This window comes from Barbatula barbatula, assembly GCF_947034865.1.
Source record: "Barbatula barbatula genome assembly, chromosome: 16".
NCBI classification, from domain to species: Eukaryota; Metazoa; Chordata; class Actinopteri; order Cypriniformes; family Nemacheilidae; genus Barbatula; species Barbatula barbatula.
This window is the reverse complement of record NC_136779.1, coordinates 4,455,396-4,467,348: the sequence shown is the minus strand read 5'-3', so window position 1 is coordinate 4,467,348 and position 11,953 is coordinate 4,455,396.

Below are 11,953 nucleotides of genomic sequence, written 5' to 3'. Positions count from 1 at the left end.
GTGTTGTTTACATCCTTGAACTTTTTGCGGCGGCGATTACTAACGGTGCGAACACGCAATGAGATGGACAGCCAAAATAACAGATGAATCAGAATCTACTATCTTCACAGAAAGAGTCAGATCATTTTTGGCAATAACAAAACTGCCTGTGTAAAAACAACAACAAACCCCGAAATGATATAAGAAAGATTTCCTTTTCACACGCTCAAGAAGCTGTTTCTAATATAATTATTGGGAACAGATTTTACTGCATTGAATCAGCCTTATGAATCAAAAGTGTGATTCATTTTGTTTAGAAGAACACAATGAACAACCCGTCACACACACGCACACATACACACACACATACAAGGTCAAAAAAGTTTCGAAACAAAGAAAGGATTGTGCTCATGCAATGGTATTTAATGTCAAAGAATAATACCAGGCATGTATGGTAGAAATAAGATAAGCCTTCATCAGGAAGATGGATGTGAGCCATCCAGACTTGTATTATCTGGGTATCCCACATATTTTCCACTCCTACCCTTTAACACCACCTTCAAATAGTCTGATAAAGCTCTCAGCCAATAAATTTCATTTGATCCAATTCACAGCTTTTAGATGTTCACGATAGCATCAATATAAACATATTTTATGTGTTATTAGAATACTCTGTCTTTACACATACGAGGCAAAATTCTGAAAGCCAGCTGGGTCGAGCGTGGTAAGCGTGCCACCAGACATCAGACTTGACATCTGCAAGCTCAGAAGCTGTCAGGTTAATTCGTTTGACAGCATGCTCTTGAAAGCGCTCTTCTCTGGAACAGATTACACTAAAGCTGGAGGATGAAGTGAGAGAGCGCGAGTTTGTGATTGTGGACAGAGAGAGTGAGAGGGGAAAGACTAATGGTTGTGGTGAAGAGGAACAGACGATTGGAGGGAATTAGTTGATGTGGAAAATGTTCAAATGGCGTGACTAAAAGAGCGAATTCTGGTCCACGCCCGCGACCGCATCCATTTACCTTTACTGAAGACGCAGATATGGCATCAAATCTCTGCCGTCGTTCCATCCCATCCAGTAGAAAATATGCGTCCTAAATAAAACATTACGACCGGTCGGGCGAACGTGACCAGCATACCATGAAGAAAATGAATGAGCAGCTGAGGTCATGTGATGTAATTGTGTTTTGGACGTGATGTCAACACGAGTTCAGTTCAATGTTATTTCTGTAGCGCTTTTTTCAATGCACATTGTTACAAAGCAGCTTTACAGGAAACATTTAGTGCTCGAAAATGATGCTTAAGAACGAAGTAGTTCTTTTAAAGTCAACTAAATAAAATGTTTAGTCATGAGTCAACCCCATTATGAACTCAAAGTAAATCGAAATAGAAGTATATTTATTGGATGTCCCGGTGCGTAACACAATCACTTGGCTCGCTAGAGAATTATAACTCAACAAGCATTGTCCTAGAGATGAAACAAACCATAAAACATAATCGAGAAAAATGCTTGTGACATGCAACGAATTAGAGGCTGAATGTGTCAGATCCAAAAGGTTTGACAGATCCGGTGGCTTAAACTGGACAGATGATCACATTCTGCCAATTCATAGACCAATGAACAGTTTTGCCTGGAATCAATGCGGATGTGGGTGACTCAACGCTATGGCCGGCCAGTAGCCTTTGACTGTTGCCATTTGGGTTCCCTCAATTGCCGTCTGGAGAGTGTTAGCGGGATCTGTCTCCTTTGAATATTTCTCTTATTTTCAGCTTTGGATTTGTTCTCCCCGAGTGCGGGAAGATGTTAGAGTCGGCCGGCATTAACCTGACGTCTTCTGAACTCACAGATGTTGGTCCTGATGTTTGGTGGCACGCTTCTCGCTCCACTCCGCCTAACGTGAGTCACGACATAGAGTTAAATAAACTAACAGACTGAAAGATGGCGGAAATATCCCGGTCTGATCTGGAAATGTATGAAATTCCTTTTCACTATCACATAAATAAGACTTTGACAGATTTATCGATGATCGAATTCACACTACTGTAATTCGCAGGCGCTCACGCAGACTACGTATATATTAGCGAAATATGGCTAAAGGCCTCTCTCTCTCGCTCTCTTTCTTTCCTTTTGTATGATGTAGAAGCCTGATGATGTTTTGAACTATGAGGAGGGCTTCAGACAAACAATGTGGTAGATTAAACTGGTTTACAAGGAAGGGAGGGGAACAGACTAGGCTTTGGGCTTGGAAAGCGGTGACCCCTGACAAGCGTGAGGGATCAGAGAAGAGGGTCTCCAGATCTGTCACTCTCCTCAGGGGATGTTGTCGCGCCTGAGGCAAGGCAACTGAGTCAACACAATGTGAGGTTTGTGGTGGTCTCTTTCACCCGGACCCTTCTGACCAGGCGGAGAAGCTAGCTGTGCACATTCGGTAAACAGAGAAAAACAGCGGACGTTGAATAACCGCAGGCTGCAGGGGCCAGACTCTGAACGGCGGTGGTCCGCGGTGCTCGAATGCAGAACATGAGTCGTCATATGAGGCATTCTGAAATTCTTACATGCCTGAAATCAGTCATGCATTTTTACAATGTTTTTGTAGTTATTTGCTACAGTATTTTTGATGCTAAGATGTTCTTTCAGAATGGAATATCTTGACCTTCTAGCATGCTTGACTTGAAGCCATGACTGGTTTGTGTGAGGACCAGAACTGTACCCTTTGGATGTGAATTTGATTGTGTTGGCCGGATAGACCACCTTAATAGTTAAGTAAAAGAATCTGAGACCTGGTGAGGAATGAGGAATGGTAAAGATATCAAGTATCTCACCTAAACATGGGTTATAGATGCTGGCTTGAGCTGACACTCTCTTAAGTTTTTAATTGGTGATTTGTGATTTGTATCTAAAGTATATAAAATGTTTATACATATATATATATTTATATACTGTACATTTATATATATATAATTAATTTTTTTATATATACAGCTGCGAAAAAAATTTAGACCATCTTTTAAAAATCAGTTTTTCTGAATTTACTAATTATAGGTATGTTTAGGTATGGTTATCTTCGTTTGATTCTGTGAACTACCAACAATATTTCTCCCAAATTTAAAATTAAATCATTGTTTCTTATTTGCATTTATTCGCAGAAAATTAATCTGGGGAAAAAACAGAAAAGACGCTCTGGATTTTTCAGACTTCAAATACTGCCAAAAAAGCAAGTTCATATTCACTTTTAAGCAAAAAACAGTAATATTTTAACATATATTTAGGAAAAGTTTGAAATATATTTTTTTATGTTATAACCTCGATCTTTATCAGTTTTCACGTGTCATGCTGTCAGTGTTTCGAATTTTGTTAAATACATTATATAAGCTATATAAGTTCCATATTATGCTTACATTTATTTTGTACGTTGCACGATAAGAAAACTCATTCATTACAGATACTTACCATTTGTGTGATTGTGTTGTCTTTTCTTTGCACATACTGTACATGCACATTTACTTTTGTGCAATTGTTTACATGTGCGTTTAGTTCATGTGCGTGTACATGACCTGAGATTCCCGATTTCACATACTATTTAATTTAACAATGCTGGAAAATGGGAACTTTTTTCATGATGCAGAATATCACATACCAAAAACTCTCCCAATGACTCACAGGGGGACACACGCCCTTCAGCTGTCGCAGAAACGCAAGCAGATGTGTAAACGTATGTATGAACGTAATTCACGCTTGAAATCTCTTCCACATAAATATTTTTCAAGACTCAAGTGTAACCGTTGTAACATACTATACTGTCACTGAAAGTATATAATGCAGTACGCACCATACTGTACACCGCAGTTTCTCCGATCATTTATTTTTACTCTCCGCTAGGTTTAATTCCGTCTGTTCAGCAGAATTACACATATTATGGTCATGGGGATATTTTGCTTCGATCACATCACCCAGCAGCCCAGGGACCACACACCAGCCGTCCCAATTCCGTGAGCCTATCTGTCTGTCACAACCCCGGAAAATGTAGCCCGGTGCTAGGAGCAATCCTCTGGCAGGCCCCTAATTCCTGTGCATAGCTTTGCTAATGGTCTACACAGCTGAATAGAGAAGGAAGTGGATTAAATAACACAGACAACGCAAACCAGCTCCTCAGCCTTTTTCCGCTTCACCGCAGTTATTCCCCTCTGCTGGTGACGTCACGTTTTTTTGTTTCTTTTGGCTTTTCAGCGCGCCCTGGGCGCATGACACTAACGTTTCAGTCAGCGTTTCGACGAGTGAGCCTTGTGTTCTGGTGGTCCTCATGTCACACACTACTCCCTCTTTGGCAGTAGCAGCCATACAGGTGGAAGGAAGGAAAGTAAAATATAATCACCAGGACCGCACGAGCGTGTGAAACAGACAGCCAGCAATGCAAGAATGTCTAATTATGTCTGTTTCTCTTACAGCAATGCACTATCTTTGTTACAAGCACTTCATTGTGACGGATGAACAATGAAAATGTAGAAACATACAGTACTGTACATGCTCTCTGGATTTTATATTTGTTCCCTGTGGAGGTTATTGTGCACAACAAGCATTGATTTACTGTTTTGAGGAAATGCTAAATCATATTCCGTCTCAGAATAAAGGCTTTTCTGATTAAGTTTGTTCAATCTGTGAAGTTCACACGGTTTCTTCGCAGAACTTGCTGTACTCCTCTGAGGTATTTTTTGGGCAGTGCATCTCTTCGCAACGCTTGACCTGAATCGGTCAAGTCAAACAAATTATACCGAGCATAAAATATCGAGCTGTGCTTTTTCAACAAAACAAAAGATATTAATAATCATGACAATATCTGATTCCCGCTCAGTGGCCAGAGGAACATTTTTCGTTTATGATATGATTGGCCCGTAAAATCTTAGTTTTAAAAGTTCAATGGAGGTCAAAATCAATTCATGATCAGGAGATGATCTCATGGTTGAGTGATGGAAGGGTCCTAAAGGTAGTGAAAAGATTCACTTTGACACTAAAGTTATTTTTAAAATGTTATACCAGGGAGTGACCCCCCCAAAACCCAGTAAGAACAATGCTGTTGTCTGCCAGAGAGTTTCTTAAAGAGACTGCTCACCCAAAATAAAAATATTTAATCATTCATTCACCCTCATGTTGTTCCCAACCTGTATACATTTTAATGTTAAGCAAAACACAATAAAACAACAACATTGGCCCCCATTGACTTAACACAAAACCACATTTCTCAAAATATCTACTTTTGTGCTCCACAGAAAAAGCCATATACACGTTTTGAATGACAGGAGGGCGAATAAACAATGACAGATCATTTATTGTAGTGTGAGCTATCCCTTTAACCCTATTCTGTCCCTTTTGTTCTTGGCTCTGCCTATTGAAATGCAGTCGAAAAAAGAGAGGTAGGAAAAAAGGCTGAGAAACAAGTCATTAAAAATGACTATGCAATCATTTTACACTATAAAAATATGGTCTGCATTTGCTTTCGATTATTCTCATTAGAAATTATATTGAAGGGCTTTAAAAAAGTACAACACGAAATACTGCACTTTTTCCATTTTGTGTTCGGGATGTTATGAGAACTCACAAAGAGGTGAACAGGAAAACGGCCTGAGTGCCACTTCCTCCTCCGTCCGATCCAAAACGACGATTTAACAGATGGTTTGTGTGATTTTCTTTAATCACGGTTAGCGAGCAGTTTGGTGAGCAGTTTGATGTGGGATGTTGATGAAGAGAGAAGCGAGCAGGTGCATGTCTGTATTGTTTGGTAAACAGTTCATCCAGATAGTTTTCGAGCACGGTCTGTTTGGGGAGAAACACAGTCTCGTGACACCCTGAAATAAATAATCCGTTGACTGTAAACTCACAGGGATAGGGGAAGGGCGACGTCACCTTTCAAGACGGTCTGCACATGGTTATGTATGGATGGGTTATTTAAAATTCCTCCTTCCTTCACATCAGGTTGGCGCAATGTCATTTAAGAGAAATGCAAACAAAAATCTGCTGCGCGGAGCCGAGTGATGCGCAGATGTGAACAGTGCGCAAATGCCCTGTCGCGTGCACGGGTTTTCCACGGGGTCATATATTCTGCGGCATGACGCGCTTTTTCTAAATGTCCATATCAGTCTTCGCTCTGACGTGTACTTTAGGCAGAGATTAACTGATTGTCCTGCCTTTAATGTGTTAAATTACAGGAAATACGTCTCTTATTTATGCAACGCATTTTTTTCTTCATTTCAAAGTGCAATCGTAGCAGGAATGTTTTTTTTTGTGTTAAATGCTACTTTACAAGCTCACCTCACAGATAATAAGTTGTGACGGATAGTATGCGTATTTGGTGTGCTGTCCCGGGGCGAGAGCTCCGAGCACGATGATTCTTCCGAACTCTGAGCTCCTGCCCCTTGGCCTGGGAGAGACCCACGGGCATGGTGTGTGCCGGAACCGGACCCGAGCTTGGCGTAGTGAAGGGGAATAAATAGGTGTGTTCTGGAACCGCCGTTGTAGGCCAGCTCGCTTTGTACTGGTGGTTGAAGGTAATGGGAAAAAGTTCCACAGAAGCTCGGAGCTGGAAAGCAGCGGGCGGCTGTAACTGCTCTTCTGAGGCGTAGCCCAGACTTCCCGACGGCCTTCTGCGGCGGCCTGGAGGTGAAAAGCCTTGCCTTGGCCCGGAGGTGGAAGGCCCTGACTAGGCTCGAGAAAATCAGGAAGCCTGGTTCGGCTCTTCTGCAGCTTTCAGCTGTGAAGCGGAGATCGAAGGCAGGGTCTCTGTTTGCAGGGAGATGTAGAGGCTGTACAGCTCTGCCTTGCCCAGACGAGTGAGCATGTAACTGTCATCCAAATATTCTCATTGAAATGCTGTTATATCTTCAAATTGCTGTGCGCAACTGTATGAGTCCGTTAATGATACCAGAGTTAACATTTGTGGCTGGGTTCCAAGATGCAGTTTTGTTCGGGTTGGCAGACAAGAGACAAAGGAGATCTTGCTGTTAAGCACCGGTCGAATATACACATTTTATTTTGTATTCATTCGCACTTGTAATCTTTAATCAAAGACGTTAAGCTCCTCTCCCCCTCTCAACAGAAAAGAGGTAGGACTGCAGGCCCAACTTACAACAAACCAACCAAAAAGGGAAGGGCAAAATAAAGTCCCGCCCTAAATGTTTTTCTAATTTCAGAAGCCGTTTTACTCAGATAAACTTCAAAGAATTCAATCGCAACTTACGTTTCATGGTGACTTTAATGAATGGAAATGTGCTTTTTCAGTGCTATGTTTCTTTTACTTGAAACAATGACAGTTTGACTTGTTGGCTCCACCGTAGGAATCACACACGTTGGAAACCCACAGCCGAGCATTTTTTCCATAGCCTGTTTTAGAGCTTATTTAAGATGGTGCAGCTCCACTTTTTAAGGCATCTCAGCTACCTAAAATCCTACAATATCTTGATGATTGTATTAAGCAGTTTTAGGATTTTGTTTAGTCATCACATCAATAGATGTGTTAGTGATACTGCCATTGTTGTTGTCCATAAAGCTTTTGTAGTTTATGTAAAGCGTCAGTGAAGAATGAATTCAATTTCAGACTATTACACAAAAAGCTAGATGACTTGAGTAGATTTAGAATACAGCACACAGGTCAGGAAATCTGTTTTTGTGATACTTTTTGGAGATTATAAGCCATATCTCTTTTCATAGGCTGCTTAGACATTATCTTGGTGAGGAAATAAAAAAGAAATTGAAATAGGACCAAAACTACACAAGGATGACTTAGTCGTGCAGTTTCTTTAGATTTAAAAAAATATAGCAACTTTCATTTATAGGCATTTTTTTATGAATTCAGGCTAATGATTTTAATCAAATAATTTGTTAACTTGCACTCGTAAGAAAAAATATCTCGGTCAATTTCTCGTTGTTTTCATTCAATTTCAATGGCGAGCAATCAAAACGCTTGCTAACTCTATGTCAGATCATTTCCCAGAAATCTCACTAACGTCTCCAATAGAATATTTAACCTATCTGCATTCATATTACAAATCCATGATAATTGTCTTATATGTTTCTTTTTTCCCCCTAAACAGTTCTGGGTGAAACATCCTGAGACTCAAGTTACTTTCATGGAAAATTACTCAGAATTCCATTAAATCTCCTAAATTATAAAAGAGCAACATCTGAGCAATAAAAACATTTTCTGGGCATTTATAGCAAGAAATATATCTCTGGACTACCAGATGTCACACTGTAGATAGATGAGAGCCTCAGCCCCTATAATGCCAACAGGAGTGAAAGCAGGCCACATGTGCTAAATTCAAGTACCTTCCTTTGTTTACCTTTCTAAAAGATCTTAAGTGTGTATCTCTCAGCATTTGCCGCTGAAAAACACTGTAATGGTGAACAGACGATGCAAGGAGCAATAGTCTAAGCACAATTAGCTCTTCACATTCCAGCTGCTTCTATAAATACTCGTTGCGTGGTCTCTCCAACCCCTGTCATTCTCATTAAAAGAGTGGAAAATCAGTCTGCGTCTGCCGGGACTTCAAGCCCTGCTTCCCCTGGAGGATAATAAGGCGTGCACAAGGCTCTCTCCATCTATTTTAGAGGCTCTGGAGAGGTCTTAGAATGCGGTTAATAGACCACATTCCAGGTTCTTTCAGTCTGACTCAGGTGAAGTAACAGTCTGGATGGGTCATAGAGTTAAACCAAGCTCGAATGTGGATGCAAATGAAGATGGAAAGCCTTCACTTTTGCTGACTATTGCTGATTCTAAGACAAAACGTGTGATTCTTTCAAATCGCTTTTACTAGAAATCCTTCTTTCCCTGAAACCTAGTGTGCGAGCGCTTTTTATTTGCAGTGTTATAATGAAATAATGAAAAAGCACGCCTGATGGAACCTTGTCATCAAGTGTGACCAACATCGTTAACCAGAACATCCATTACCTTTAGTAAGGTGCTGTCACAAAGATTTAAGGACTGAATGACTGTAACTATGTTTCAAGAATGTTCATTTCATCATAACTGTTTCACATTATCACCAATTCATCATATAATTCTGTTAAGGACTACTGTAGAAACAACATGACTAGAGACCTAAGGTATGTGTAGACAGAAATAGCTCATTCTAAGGTAATAAAAACGTAACGCTTCATTATGTAAGGTCTTTATACACATCTGAAGTCATAGTTATGTTTATTATATTGTCAATAGATCCTCTTAAAAATTACACACTGGACCTTTGAAGAGCATCGTGGGATTATTATGTGAACTCTTTAAAAATGAATAGTTCGTAATGGTACAGTAGTTGACAAAAGTGATGTTCAGCTTTGGACAATCGATGTCTTTGTTTTTCATTCAAATATAATTTTAACGATGTATTATAAATGTTGTATTTCTGTTCTATATAGTTGTATAAACTGAAATTAGGCTTTGAGAAGAATTTAATGTTTTGCCAAGCTTCCTTAAACACAACATATGTGCAAAATGTATAATGACAGCCCAGGTGAATGACTACAAATTATTACTAAATAATTGAATCAAGAAATAGATAAAATCAATTCAATATATGCATTATTTTTTGTGAGCTTTTTTCATGTTAAAATAAACCCTATAATTCCTGATACACTGTGGTTTGCTTTTCAAAAGGTTATAAGTTAGTGTTTTGTTAATTATGTAATTATTATTTATTTAATGTTTTGATTTATGGAGATTTGTTTCATTGTAACCTGAGGGGGCATTTAAAGCAAATATTGTACAAATAATCCCCCAGACATCACTTTTGGCTACTACTGTACAGAAGATATACAGTATATATCGTTCATTTCTGATAATGAATTAAATGAAACTACATAAAGAAAGGTCCTTATAGAAAAATTTTATAACTCCTCTAAGAGGGCCCGAGAAGGATGTTGATTTACAACCTGTTCACCTTCATGCAAAGAAGAATTTACAATGCCCTCATTTCTCTGAAGATGCCGAAGGTCCTTAATGACACAGAGGGGACCGATGTGCATGTGAGCTCTGCCAGGTCTTGACGAAATGCGGCATATGCAGGTGCGCTTTAAAATCACTCTCCCTTTAAATACCTGACATGCGTCGCTCCGCTATTCCCAACATGGGCCTTGGCAGCCGAACGCAGCTAAACAAGCACGTCTAGCTGGCTGAGCGTGTCCAAAGTTCAAAGCACTGGAAATACGGCCCCAATCACCTTGATTGGGGAGAAAATGACCTCTCGTCTGAAGCATCTGCAGCTGTGGAGATGGAAGATGGGTATTCTCAAAAGTTAAGAGAGAACTGAAGGTACGCTTTAAAAATGCAGTTTTTGTCATTGGGTAAAAAAGGGTCTTTTATCCTGTTTTAACCCATTGTTGGGTCAAATAGAACGATTTGTCTAATTTTCTGGTGGTTTTTCGCAAGTACAGACCTCTTTATGAACTCAAACAATGGCAGACTTCCTATATTTCACACAAACTGCTTCCTTCGTTGGGTGTCAATGGAAGACGTGAGCCGCACATGTAAGGATTTTTTATGTGAGGAAGTACAGTAGTTGGTTGTTTATAATATATTCAGGAAACAATAATATACCATAAGAGATTTAATACGATTATTTAGATGTAATTTTTTTATAAACAGGTACGCTTGGAGTCAAAAGTAAATGTTTTATTATATTATCCTTTTTTCCAGAAATGAGGCAGTTTTGCTTCTCTGACACTACTAGAAGTTATTCAGTAACTTCGACGTTCATTAGCATTTGGGATGTTGAAATCCTGTTGTTTGATATGAGAGGAAAATATTACGAGATGCGCTCGGTTTCGTGAGGCAGGACAGAGCTCCTGCGGTCGGATGTGTTTTGCAGTAGTTTCATCAGTTCGTGTACCATGACATTCTTTTTTTAATGGATACGGAAAGTGATTGTTTTGTTGAGATGTCCCCCCTTCTTAATTCTTTGAAGTTCACCAGACACCTAAATTCACGTATGACACAAAACTGCTATTGCTCCTTTCCGGAACGGGGTTAAAAGACCTGGCCTACGGGTCCACGAGTTTCCACCGCATAACAACAATGTTTCAGTTCGTCTAATCGGGGCTATTTAGGCTAAGTAAACTATTACTCTTTGGGATCTCTTCAGAAGACATGGCCCAGTCATGCCGGCGTTTTATTCAAACCATTTGTGTGCGGTTGGGAGACAGGGGCGGGCGGCAGGCGGCGGAGTGAATGGAAGGATAGAGGAAAGATTGGATAGCCCCGGGAGAAAGTCTGAGACGCGCAGAGTGAGAGGTCTTGGCTGCCAGTGCCAAACCACACGCAGCTTGCGTGATTGTGGCTCCGCTGCCTGTGCGTGCTCCCCCTTCCTCTCCCCACACTCGTTCTCAAACTCCCAGAAGCACCTGCACGCACTGCCACCTGACCTCAGTGACCTTTGAACTCCAACGAGCCGAGGTTGTCCGAACGGAGGAAAATAAAAGACAGAGTAAAATCTTTAAGCGGACTAAGTTTAGTTCTTACCTCATTCTCTTGTCTGCACATTTCCAGATTGAAATAATAAAAGCACAAACTGAGTCTCATTTGAATCCTTTAACCGTGACTGTTAAAGGATATATTTCTGCTGTTTGGTCATGTGGATGCTTACTGCTTCGCTGAATTTATACACTTTTTCCATTACAAACGGAAAAGAGACCGATTGTGTGTACATTCAGACACATTCATAACAAGAGCACTGAAAGCTGGTCCCAATGAGCTCAGTCCATTATGGGACCTCAGTAGTCACACGCACACACACAAAATATGTATTAAAATAAAAAAGTTTGAGAAGGAGCCAAAAGCCCGATTTCGCCAGCAGCTTTTTAATGGTACAGGTTTATAATGAAACACTCCTTTAGACCCCTTCCCAAAGCAGTGACGCTATTCACTAGACACACACACACATTAAAACGTGCGCTATTCATAACATGTGTGGCTATCACGAATGGAAAGTAGGG